The 9807-nt window shown below is 55.0% G+C and overlaps 29 non-coding genes across 29 annotated transcripts; all 29 read right to left on the bottom strand.

Annotated features, from left to right (window-relative positions):
- Positions 1 to 1233: 1233 nt before the first annotated feature.
- Positions 1234 to 1306, bottom strand: Trnam-cau (transfer RNA methionine (anticodon CAU)). Its single transcript has one exon. It is a non-coding gene; the product is annotated as a tRNA-Met (tRNA).
- A 224-nt stretch (positions 1307 to 1530) lies between these two features.
- On the bottom strand, positions 1531 to 1603 carry Trnam-cau (transfer RNA methionine (anticodon CAU)). Its single transcript has one exon. It is a non-coding gene; the product is annotated as a tRNA-Met (tRNA).
- A 224-nt stretch (positions 1604 to 1827) lies between these two features.
- On the bottom strand, positions 1828 to 1900 carry Trnam-cau (transfer RNA methionine (anticodon CAU)). Its single transcript has one exon. It is a non-coding gene; the product is annotated as a tRNA-Met (tRNA).
- Positions 1901 to 2124: 224 nt separating this feature from the next.
- On the bottom strand, positions 2125 to 2197 carry Trnam-cau (transfer RNA methionine (anticodon CAU)). Its single transcript has one exon. It is a non-coding gene; the product is annotated as a tRNA-Met (tRNA).
- A 224-nt stretch (positions 2198 to 2421) lies between these two features.
- Trnam-cau (transfer RNA methionine (anticodon CAU)) lies at positions 2422 to 2494 on the bottom strand. Its single transcript has one exon. It is a non-coding gene; the product is annotated as a tRNA-Met (tRNA).
- Positions 2495 to 2718: 224 nt separating this feature from the next.
- On the bottom strand, positions 2719 to 2791 carry Trnam-cau (transfer RNA methionine (anticodon CAU)). Its single transcript has one exon. It is a non-coding gene; the product is annotated as a tRNA-Met (tRNA).
- Positions 2792 to 3015: 224 nt separating this feature from the next.
- On the bottom strand, positions 3016 to 3088 carry Trnam-cau (transfer RNA methionine (anticodon CAU)). Its single transcript has one exon. It is a non-coding gene; the product is annotated as a tRNA-Met (tRNA).
- A 224-nt stretch (positions 3089 to 3312) lies between these two features.
- Positions 3313 to 3385, bottom strand: Trnam-cau (transfer RNA methionine (anticodon CAU)). The gene has a single exon. It is a non-coding gene; the product is annotated as a tRNA-Met (tRNA).
- A 224-nt stretch (positions 3386 to 3609) lies between these two features.
- Positions 3610 to 3682, bottom strand: Trnam-cau (transfer RNA methionine (anticodon CAU)). The gene has a single exon. It is a non-coding gene; the product is annotated as a tRNA-Met (tRNA).
- Positions 3683 to 3906: 224 nt separating this feature from the next.
- Positions 3907 to 3979, bottom strand: Trnam-cau (transfer RNA methionine (anticodon CAU)). Its single transcript has one exon. It is a non-coding gene; the product is annotated as a tRNA-Met (tRNA).
- A 224-nt stretch (positions 3980 to 4203) lies between these two features.
- On the bottom strand, positions 4204 to 4276 carry Trnam-cau (transfer RNA methionine (anticodon CAU)). The gene has a single exon. It is a non-coding gene; the product is annotated as a tRNA-Met (tRNA).
- Positions 4277 to 4500: 224 nt separating this feature from the next.
- Positions 4501 to 4573, bottom strand: Trnam-cau (transfer RNA methionine (anticodon CAU)). Its single transcript has one exon. It is a non-coding gene; the product is annotated as a tRNA-Met (tRNA).
- Positions 4574 to 4797: 224 nt separating this feature from the next.
- Positions 4798 to 4870, bottom strand: Trnam-cau (transfer RNA methionine (anticodon CAU)). The gene has a single exon. It is a non-coding gene; the product is annotated as a tRNA-Met (tRNA).
- Positions 4871 to 5094: 224 nt separating this feature from the next.
- On the bottom strand, positions 5095 to 5167 carry Trnam-cau (transfer RNA methionine (anticodon CAU)). Its single transcript has one exon. It is a non-coding gene; the product is annotated as a tRNA-Met (tRNA).
- Positions 5168 to 5391: 224 nt separating this feature from the next.
- Trnam-cau (transfer RNA methionine (anticodon CAU)) lies at positions 5392 to 5464 on the bottom strand. The gene has a single exon. It is a non-coding gene; the product is annotated as a tRNA-Met (tRNA).
- Positions 5465 to 5688: 224 nt separating this feature from the next.
- On the bottom strand, positions 5689 to 5761 carry Trnam-cau (transfer RNA methionine (anticodon CAU)). Its single transcript has one exon. It is a non-coding gene; the product is annotated as a tRNA-Met (tRNA).
- A 224-nt stretch (positions 5762 to 5985) lies between these two features.
- On the bottom strand, positions 5986 to 6058 carry Trnam-cau (transfer RNA methionine (anticodon CAU)). Its single transcript has one exon. It is a non-coding gene; the product is annotated as a tRNA-Met (tRNA).
- A 224-nt stretch (positions 6059 to 6282) lies between these two features.
- Trnam-cau (transfer RNA methionine (anticodon CAU)) lies at positions 6283 to 6355 on the bottom strand. The gene has a single exon. It is a non-coding gene; the product is annotated as a tRNA-Met (tRNA).
- A 224-nt stretch (positions 6356 to 6579) lies between these two features.
- On the bottom strand, positions 6580 to 6652 carry Trnam-cau (transfer RNA methionine (anticodon CAU)). Its single transcript has one exon. It is a non-coding gene; the product is annotated as a tRNA-Met (tRNA).
- A 224-nt stretch (positions 6653 to 6876) lies between these two features.
- Positions 6877 to 6949, bottom strand: Trnam-cau (transfer RNA methionine (anticodon CAU)). Its single transcript has one exon. It is a non-coding gene; the product is annotated as a tRNA-Met (tRNA).
- Positions 6950 to 7173: 224 nt separating this feature from the next.
- Positions 7174 to 7246, bottom strand: Trnam-cau (transfer RNA methionine (anticodon CAU)). The gene has a single exon. It is a non-coding gene; the product is annotated as a tRNA-Met (tRNA).
- Positions 7247 to 7470: 224 nt separating this feature from the next.
- On the bottom strand, positions 7471 to 7543 carry Trnam-cau (transfer RNA methionine (anticodon CAU)). Its single transcript has one exon. It is a non-coding gene; the product is annotated as a tRNA-Met (tRNA).
- A 224-nt stretch (positions 7544 to 7767) lies between these two features.
- Trnam-cau (transfer RNA methionine (anticodon CAU)) lies at positions 7768 to 7840 on the bottom strand. Its single transcript has one exon. It is a non-coding gene; the product is annotated as a tRNA-Met (tRNA).
- Positions 7841 to 8064: 224 nt separating this feature from the next.
- Trnam-cau (transfer RNA methionine (anticodon CAU)) lies at positions 8065 to 8137 on the bottom strand. Its single transcript has one exon. It is a non-coding gene; the product is annotated as a tRNA-Met (tRNA).
- Positions 8138 to 8361: 224 nt separating this feature from the next.
- Positions 8362 to 8434, bottom strand: Trnam-cau (transfer RNA methionine (anticodon CAU)). The gene has a single exon. It is a non-coding gene; the product is annotated as a tRNA-Met (tRNA).
- Positions 8435 to 8658: 224 nt separating this feature from the next.
- On the bottom strand, positions 8659 to 8731 carry Trnam-cau (transfer RNA methionine (anticodon CAU)). Its single transcript has one exon. It is a non-coding gene; the product is annotated as a tRNA-Met (tRNA).
- A 224-nt stretch (positions 8732 to 8955) lies between these two features.
- Trnam-cau (transfer RNA methionine (anticodon CAU)) lies at positions 8956 to 9028 on the bottom strand. The gene has a single exon. It is a non-coding gene; the product is annotated as a tRNA-Met (tRNA).
- A 224-nt stretch (positions 9029 to 9252) lies between these two features.
- Positions 9253 to 9325, bottom strand: Trnam-cau (transfer RNA methionine (anticodon CAU)). Its single transcript has one exon. It is a non-coding gene; the product is annotated as a tRNA-Met (tRNA).
- Positions 9326 to 9549: 224 nt separating this feature from the next.
- Trnam-cau (transfer RNA methionine (anticodon CAU)) lies at positions 9550 to 9622 on the bottom strand. The gene has a single exon. It is a non-coding gene; the product is annotated as a tRNA-Met (tRNA).
- Between the last annotated feature and the right edge of the window lie 185 nt (positions 9623 to 9807).

Raw genomic sequence — 9807 nt, 5'->3', positions numbered from 1 at the left:
GTCGGACCCGCCCCAACACACTCCTCACTTTTCGCGTCCAGCACAGGTGCCACTGGCGTAGGGTCGTTCTGGGAGGTCGATTGCTGCTCCGCGAGCGCAGCATTTACGTCCTCCACGCCTGGTTCCGCCAAAGGGTCCCCGGGTGCGGACGCACCACCTCCACCGGCCGCGGCCGCCTCCGCCTCCTCCTCATCCATACGGTTTTCGGCCGCGTCCGCGCCTCCGACAGGTCCGGTGACATGTGCATACGTCCGCACGCACTGTGTCGCTTCGTGACCGAAGCGGCGGCAGACCGTGCAGCGAGGCACCTTGCAGTCGCGCCTCATATGGCCCGTCCCCGAGCAGCGGAGGCACTGCGGGGCCCTGCCTGGCACGACCACGAGCGCCTGGCCGCCCGCAACCCGGAGCTCGTGCGGCAGGTCGTCGATCCTCACGCCTGCGTTGAGCCTGAGGGTCACCGACCGCGTCGTCGAACCTTTCTCGTTCATGCCCTTGACCCGCCACTTCTCGCGTCCGATGTCGATGACACGCCCGTACGGTAGCAGCGCCGCTCGCACCTCCTCGTCCGGCACGTTGTAAAGAATCCAGTGCAATTTCATCCGCACATCTTGGTTCGCCGGATCGATGACCAGGCACCGGCGCTCCTTCACCTTCACGTCGGTGGCCGCGAGCATGCGCTTTACGCCGCTTTCGTCCCTGAATGTCAGGGCCCATACGTGGTTCATTTGATACGTCCCCAAGGCAAGCACCTCGGGGAGCAGTTCCAAACGAGCCAAAGTGTCCCTGAAATCTTCGACGCGATAAGGCCTCGCACGAACGTCCGCATGTAGAAAAATGGTGTTTAAAACACACCGACCTGTTCAAACTCACGGGGTAATCTTCCGATTCCTGTACAAAAAACCTGTTTCCGCGGCCAGACATGGCCGCATTCACCGCTCCTGAGGAGCCAATCATCCCGCGTCCGCACACTAGCGCGGCCGGAAGCAGAATCCCTCTGCGCTACCGAGGCGGATGTTGTGACCCTTGCTCAGGCTCCTTTGCTCTCGCAATTCATCGCCTGCCAACGTTTGGGCTCTAATCACGGGGAACAACGTAAAGTGACCGACCGCGCATGCCTATCATAGCCGCAGTCCAACTCCGGCGCCTTTAATTAGTCAGAGTGGCGAGACTGGGAAAGTTCCTTTAGGATGACACCACTGAGCCGCATGATGTGTAAAAAAAGAACGCTCCGCCTGCCCCGGCTGAGGCTCGAACTCACGACCTTCAGATTATGAGACTGACGCGCTGCCTACTGCGCTACCGAGGCGGATGTTGTGACCCTTGCTCAGGCTCCTTTGCTCTCGCAATTCATCGCCTGCCAACGTTTGGGCTCTAATCACGGGGAACAAAGTAAAGTGACCCACCGCGCATGGCTATCATAGCCGCAGTCCAACTCCGGCGCGTTTAATTAGTCAGAGTGGCGAGACTGGGAAAGTTCCTTTAGGATGACACCACTGAGCTGCATGATGTGTAAAAAAACAACGCTCCGCCTGCCCCGGGTGAGGCTCGAACTCACGACCTTCAGATTATGAGACTGACGCGCTGCCTTCTGCGCTACCGAGGCGGATGTTGTGACCCTTGCTCAGGCTCCTTTGTTCTCGCAATTCATCGCCTGCCAACGTTTGGGCTCTAATCACGGGGGACAACGTAAAGTGACCGACCGCGCATACCTATCATAGCCACAGTCCAACTCCGGCGCCTTTAATTAGTCAGAGTGGCGAGACTGGGAAAGTTCCTTTAGGATGACACCACTGAGCCGCATGATGTGTAAAAAAAGAACGCTCCGCCTGCCCCGGGTGAGGCTCGAACTCACGACCTTCAGATTATGAGACTGACGCGCTGCCTACTGCGCTACCGAGGCGGATGCTGTGGCCCTTGCTCGGGCTCCTTTGCTCTCGCAATTCATCGCCTGCCAACGTTTAGGCTCTAATCACGGGGAACAACGTAAAGTGACCGACCGCGCATGCCTATCATAGCCGCAGTCCAACTCCGGCGCCTTTAATTAGTCAGAGTGGCGAGACTGGGAAAGTTCCTTTAGGATGACACCACTGAGCTGCATGATGTGTAAAAAAACAACGCTCCGCCTGCCCCGGGTGAGGCTCGAACTCACGACTTTCAGATTATGAGACTGACGCGCTGCCTTCTGCGCTACCGAGGCGGATGTTGTGACCCTTGCTCAGGCTCCTTTGTTCTCGCAATTCATCGCCTGCCAACGTTTGGGCTCTAATCACGGGGAACAACGTAAAGTGACCGACCGCACATACCTATCATAGCCACAGTCCAACTCCGGCGCCTTTAATTAGTCAGAGTGGCGAGACTGGGAAAGTTCCTTTAGGATGGCACCACGGAGCCGCATGATATGTAAAAAAAGAACGCTCCGCCTGCCCCGGGTGAGGCTCGCACTCACGACCTTCAGATTATGAGACTGACGCGCTGCCTACTGCGCTACCGAGGCGGATGTTGTGACCCTTGCTCGGGTTCCTTTGCTCTCGCAATTCATCGCCTGCCAACGTTTGGGCTCTAATCACGGGGAACAACGTAAAGTGACCGACCGCGCATACCTATCATAGCCACAGTCCAACTCCGGCGCCTTTAATTAGTCAGAGTGGCGAGACTGGGAAAGTTCCTTTAGGATGACACCACTGAGCCGCATGATGTGTAAAAAAAGAACGCTCCGCCTGCCCCGGGTGAGGCTCGAACTCACGACCTTCAGATTATGAGACTGACGCGCTGCCTACTGCGCTACCGAGGCGGATGTTGTGACCCTTGCTCAGGCTCCTTTGCTCTCGCAATTCATCGCCTGCCAACGTTTGGGCTCTAATCACGGGGAACAACGTAAAGTGACCGACCGCGCATAACTATCATAGCCACAGTCCAACTCCGGCGCCTTTAATTAGTCAGAGTGGCGAGACTGGGAAAGTTCCTTTAGGATGACACCACTGAGCCGCATGATGTGTAAAAATAGAACGCTCCGCCTGCCCCGGGTGAGGCTCGAACTCACGACCTTCAGATTATGAGACTGACGCGCTGCCTACTGCGCTACCGAGGCGGATGTTGTGACCCTTGCTCAGGCTCCTTTGCTCTCGCAATTCATCGCCTGCCAACGTTTGGGCTCTAATCACGGGGAACAACGTAAAGTGACCGACCGCGCATAACTATCATAGCCACAGTCCAACTCCGGCGCCTTTAATTAGTCAGAGTGGCGAGACTGGGAAAGTTCCTTTAGGATGACACCACTGAGCCGCATGATGTGTAAAAAAAGAACGCTCCGCCTGCCCCGGGTGAGGCTCGAACTCACGACCTTCAGATTATGAGACTGACGCGCTGCCTACTGCGCTACCGAGGCGGATGTTGTGACCCTTGCTCAGGCTCCTTTGCTCTCGCAATTCATCGCCTGCCAACGTTTGGGCTCTAATCACGGGGAACAACGTAAAGTGACCGACCGCGCATAACTATCATAGCCACAGTCCAACTCCGGCGCCTTTAATTAGTCAGAGTGGCGAGACTGGGAAAGTTCCTTTAGGATGACACCACTGAGCCGCATGATGTGTAAAAAAAGAACGCTCCGCCTGCCCCGGGTGAGGCTCGAACTCACGACCTTCAGATTATGAGACTGACGCGCTGCCTACTGCGCTACCGAGGCGGATGTTGTGACCCTTGCTCAGGCTCCTTTGCTCTCGCAATTCATCGCCTGCCAACGTTTGGGCTCTAATCACGGGGAACAACGTAAAGTGACCGACCGCGCATACCTATCATAGCCACAGTCCAACTCCGGCGCCTTTAATTAGTCAGAGTGGCGAGACTGGGAAAGTTCCCTTAGGATGACACCACTGAGCCGCATGATGTGTAAAAAAAGAACGCTCCGCCTGCCCCGGGTGAGGCTCGAACTCACGACCTTCAGATTATGAGACTGACGCGCTGCCTACTGCGCTACAGAGGCGGATGTTGTGACCCTTGCTCAGGCTCCTTTGCTCTCGCAATTCATCGCCTGCCAACGTTTGGGCTCTAATCACGGGGAACAACGTAAAGTGACCGACCGCGCATAACTATCATAGCCACAGTCCAACTCCGGCGCCTTTAATTAGTCAGAGTGGCGAGACTGGGAAAGTTCCTTTAGGATGACACCACTGAGCCGCATGATGTGTAAAAATAGAACGCTCCGCCTGCCCCGGGTGAGGCTAGAACTCACGACCTTCAGATTATGAGACTGACGCGCTGCCTACTGCGCTACAGAGGCGGATGTTGTGACCCTTGCTCAGGCTCCTTTGCTCTCGCAATTCATCGCCTGCCAACGTTTGGGCTCTAATCACGGGGAACAACGTAAAGTGACCGACCGCGCATAACTATCATAGCCACAGTCCAACTCCGGCGCCTTTAATTAGTCAGAGTGGCGAGACTGGGAAAGTTCCCTTAGGATGACACCACTGAGCCGCATGATGTGTAAAAAAAGAACGCTCCGCCTGCCCCGGGTGAGGCTAGAACTCACGACCTTCAGATTATGAGACTGACGCGCTGCCTACTGCGCTACAGAGGCGGATGTTGTGACCCTTGCTCAGGCTCCTTTGCTCTCGCAATTCATCGCCTGCCAACGTTTGGGCTCTAATCACGGGGAACAACGTAAAGTGACCGACCGCGCATAACTATCATAGCCACAGTCCAACTCCGGCGCCTTTAATTAGTCAGAGTGGCGAGACTGGGAAAGTTCCCTTAGGATGACACCACTGAGCCGCATGATGTGTAAAAAAAGAACGCTCCGCCTGCCCCGGGTGAGGCTAGAACTCACGACCTTCAGATTATGAGACTGACGCGCTGCCTACTGCGCTACAGAGGCGGATGTTGTGACCCTTGCTCAGGCTCCTTTGCTCTCGCAATTCATCGCCTGCCAACGTTTGGGCTCTAATCACGGGGAACAACGTAAAGTGACCGACCGCGCATAACTATCATAGCCACAGTCCAACTCCGGCGCCTTTAATTAGTCAGAGTGGCGAGACTGGGAAAGTTCCCTTAGGATGACACCACTGAGCCGCATGATGTGTAAAAATAGAACGCTCCGCCTGCCCCGGGTGAGGCTAGAACTCACGACCTTCAGATTATGAGACTGACGCGCTGCCTACTGCGCTACAGAGGCGGATGTTGTGACCCTTGCTCAGGCTCCTTTGCTCTCGCAATTCATCGCCTGCCAACGTTTGGGCTCTAATCACGGGGAACAACGTAAAGTGACCGACCGCGCATAACTATCATAGCCACAGTCCAACTCCGGCGCCTTTAATTAGTCAGAGTGGCGAGACTGGGAAAGTTCCCTTAGGATGACACCACTGAGCCGCATGATGTGTAAAAAAAGAACGCTCCGCCTGCCCCGGGTGAGGCTAGAACTCACGACCTTCAGATTATGAGACTGACGCGCTGCCTACTGCGCTACAGAGGCGGATGTTGTGACCCTTGCTCAGGCTCCTTTGCTCTCGCAATTCATCGCCTGCCAACGTTTGGGCTCTAATCACGGGGAACAACGTAAAGTGACCGACCGCGCATAACTATCATAGCCACAGTCCAACTCCGGCGCCTTTAATTAGTCAGAGTGGCGAGACTGGGAAAGTTCCCTTAGGATGACACCACTGAGCCGCATGATGTGTAAAAATAGAACGCTCCGCCTGCCCCGGGTGAGGCTAGAACTCACGACCTTCAGATTATGAGACTGACGCGCTGCCTACTGCGCTACAGAGGCGGATGTTGTGACCCTTGCTCAGGCTCCTTTGCTCTCGCAATTCATCGCCTGCCAACGTTTGGGCTCTAATCACGGGGAACAACGTAAAGTGACCGACCGCGCATAACTATCATAGCCACAGTCCAACTCCGGCGCCTTTAATTAGTCAGAGTGGCGAGACTGGGAAAGTTCCCTTAGGATGACACCACTGAGCCGCATGATGTGTAAAAATAGAACGCTCCGCCTGCCCCGGGTGAGGCTAGAACTCACGACCTTCAGATTATGAGACTGACGCGCTGCCTACTGCGCTACAGAGGCGGATGTTGTGACCCTTGCTCAGGCTCCTTTGCTCTCGCAATTCATCGCCTGCCAACGTTTGGGCTCTAATCACGGGGAACAACGTAAAGTGACCGACCGCGCATAACTATCATAGCCACAGTACAACTCCGGCGCCTTTAATTAGTCAGAGTGGCGAGACTGGGAAAGTTCCTTTAGGATGACACCACTGAGCCGCATGATGTGTAAAAATAGAACGCTCCGCCTGCCCCGGGTGAGGCTCGAACTCACGACCTTCAGATTATGAGACTGACGCGCTGCCTACTGCGCTACAGAGGCGGATGTTGTGACCCTTGCTCAGGCTCCTTTGCTCTCGCAATTCATCGCCTGCCAACGTTTGGGCTCTAATCACGGGGAACAACGTAAAGTGACCGACCGCTCATAACTATCATAGCCACAGTCCAACTCCGGCGCCTTTAATTAGTCAGAGTGGCGAGACTGGGAAAGTTCCTTTAGGATGACACCACTGAGCCGCATGATGTGTAAAAATAGAACGCTCCGCCTGCCCCGGGTGAGGCTAGAACTCACGTCCTTCAGATTATGAGACTGACGCGCTGCCTACTGCGCTACAGAGGCGGATGTTGTGACCCTTGCTCAGGCTCCTTTGCTCTCGCAATTCATCGCCTGCCAACGTTTGGGCTCTAATCACGGGGAACAACGTAAAGTGACCGACCGCGCATAACTATCATAGCCACAGTCCAACTCCGGCGCCTTTAATTAGTCAGACTGGCGAGACTGGGAAAGTTCCCTTAGGATGACACCACTGAGCCGCATGATGTGTAAAAAAAGAACGCTCCGCCTGCCCCGGGTGAGGCTAGAACTCACGACCTTCAGATTATGAGACTGACGCGCTGCCTACTGCGCTACAGAGGCGGATGTTGTGACCCTTGCTCAGGCTCCTTTGCTCTCGCAATTCATCGCCTGCCAACGTTTGGGCTCTAATCACGGGGAACAACGTAAAGTGACCGACCGCGCATAACTATCATAGCCACAGTCCAACTCCGGCGCCTTTAATTAGTCAGAGTGGCGAGACTGGGAAAGTTCCCTTAGGATGACACCACTGAGCCGCATGATGTGTAAAAATAGAACGCTCCGCCTGCCCCGGGTGAGGCTAGAACTCACGACCTTCAGATTATGAGACTGACGCGCTGCCTACTGCGCTACAGAGGCGGATGTTGTGACCCTTGCTCAGGCTCCTTTGCTCTCGCAATTCATCGCCTGCCAACGTTTGGGCTCTAATCACGGGGAACAACGTAAAGTGACCGACCGCGCATAACTATCATAGCCACAGTCCAACTCCGGCGCCTTTAATTAGTCAGAGTGGCGAGACTGGGAAAGTTCCTTTAGGATGACACCACTGAGCCGCATGATGTGTAAAAATAGAACGCTCCGCCTGCCCCGGGTGAGGCTAGAACTCACGACCTTCAGATTATGAGACTGACGCGCTGCCTACTGCGCTACAGAGGCGGATGTTGTGACCCTTGCTCAGGCTCCTTTGCTCTCGCAATTCATCGCCTGCCAACGTTTGGGCTCTAATCACGGGGAACAACGTAAAGTGACCGACCGCGCATAACTATCATAGCCACAGTCCAACTCCGGCGCCTTTAATTAGTCAGAGTGGCGAGACTGGGAAAGTTCCCTTAGGATGACACCACTGAGCCGCATGATGTGTAAAAAAAGAACGCTCCGCCTGCCCCGGGTGAGGCTAGAACTCACGACCTTCAGATTATGAGACTGACGCGCTGCCTACTGCGCTACAGAGGCGGATGTTGTGACCCTTGCTCAGGCTCCTTTGCTCTCGCAATTCATCGCCTGCCAACGTTTGGGCTCTAATCACGGGGAACAACGTAAAGTGACCGACCGCGCATAACTATCATAGCCACAGTCCAACTCCGGCGCCTTTAATTAGTCAGAGTGGCGAGACTGGGAAAGTTCCCTTAGGATGACACCACTGAGCCGCATGATGTGTAAAAAAAGAACGCTCCGCCTGCCCCGGGTGAGGCTAGAACTCACGACCTTCAGATTATGAGACTGACGCGCTGCCTACTGCGCTACAGAGGCGGATGTTGTGACCCTTGCTCAGGCTCCTTTGCTCTCGCAATTCATCGCCTGCCAACGTTTGGGCTCTAATCACGGGGAACAACGTAAAGTGACCGACCGCGCATAACTATCATACCCACAGTCCAACTCCGGCGCCTTTAATTAGTCAGAGTGGCGAGACTGGGAAAGTTCCCTTAGGATGACACCACTGAGCCGCATGATGTGTAAAAATAGAACGCTCCGCCTGCCCCGGGTGAGGCTAGAACTCACGACCTTCAGATTATGAGACTGACGCGCAGCCTACTGCGCTACAGAGGCGGATGTTGTGACCCTTGCTCAGGCTCCTTTGCTCTCGCAATTCATCGCCTGCCAACGTTTGGGCTCTAATCACGGGGAACAACGTAAAGTGACCGACCGCGCATAACTATCATAGCCACAGTCCAACTCCGGCGCCTTTAATTAGTCAGAGTGGCGAGACTGGGAAAGTTCCTTTAGGATGACACCACTGAGCCGCATGATGTGTAAAAAAAGAACGCTCCGCCTGCCCCGGGTGAGGCTAGAACTCACGACCTTCAGATTATGAGACTGACGCGCTGCCTACTGCGCTACAGAGGCGGATGTTGTGACCCTTGCTCAGGCTCCTTTGCTCTCGCAATTCATCGCCTGCCAACGTTTGGGCTCTAATCACGGGGAACAACGTAAAGTGACCGACCGCGCATAACTATCATAGCCACAGTCCAACTCCGGCGCCTTTAATTAGTCAGAGTGGCGAGACTGGGAAAGTTCCCTTAGGATGACACCACTGAGCCGCATGATGTGTAAAAAAAGAACGCTCCGCCTGCCCCGGGTGAGGCTAGAACTCACGACCTTCAGATTATGAGACTGACGCGCTGCCTACTGCGCTACAGAGGCGGATGTTGTGACCCTTGCTCAGGCTCCTTTGCTCTCGCAATTCATCGCCTGCCAACGTTTGGGCTCTAATCACGGGGAACAACGTAAAGTGACCGACCGCGCATAACTATCATAGCCACAGTCCAACTCCGGCGCCTTTAATTAGTCAGAGTGGCGAGACTGGGAAAGTTCCCTTAGGATGACACCACTGAGCCGCATGATGTGTAAAAAAAGAACGCTCCGCCTGCCCCGGGTGAGGCTAGAACTCACGACCTTCAGATTATGAGACTGACGCGCTGCCTACTGCGCTACAGAGGCGGATGTTGTGACCCTTGCTCAGGCTCCTTTGCTCTCGCAATTCATCGCCTGCCAACGTTTGGGCTCTAATCACGGGGAACAACGTAAAGTGACCGACCGCGCATAACTATCATAGCCACAGTCCAACTCCGGCGCCTTTAATTAGTCAGAGTGGCGAGACTGGGAAAGTTCCCTTAGGATGACACCACTGAGCCGCATGATGTGTAAAAATAGAACGCTCCGCCTGCCCCGGGTGAGGCTAGAACTCACGACCTTCAGATTATGAGACTGACGCGCTGCCTACTGCGCTACAGAGGCGGATGTTGTGACCCTTGCTCGGGCTCCTTTGCTCTCGCAATTCATCGCCTGCCAACGTTTGGGCTCTAATCACGGGGAACAACGTAAAGTGACCGACCGCGCATAACTATCATAGCCACAGTCCAACTCCGGCGCCTTTAATTAGTCAGAGTGGCGAGACTGGGAAAGTTCCCTTAGGATGACAC

This window comes from Haemaphysalis longicornis, unplaced genomic scaffold, assembly GCF_048455015.1.
Source record: "Haemaphysalis longicornis isolate Haplotype H1 unplaced genomic scaffold, Haemaphysalis longicornis Haplotype H1 scaffold_3, whole genome shotgun sequence".
Classification (NCBI taxonomy): domain Eukaryota; kingdom Metazoa; phylum Arthropoda; class Arachnida; order Ixodida; family Ixodidae; genus Haemaphysalis; species Haemaphysalis longicornis.
Note: the sequence above shows the minus strand (reverse complement) of the source record. Positions and strands in the feature narration are given on the sequence as shown.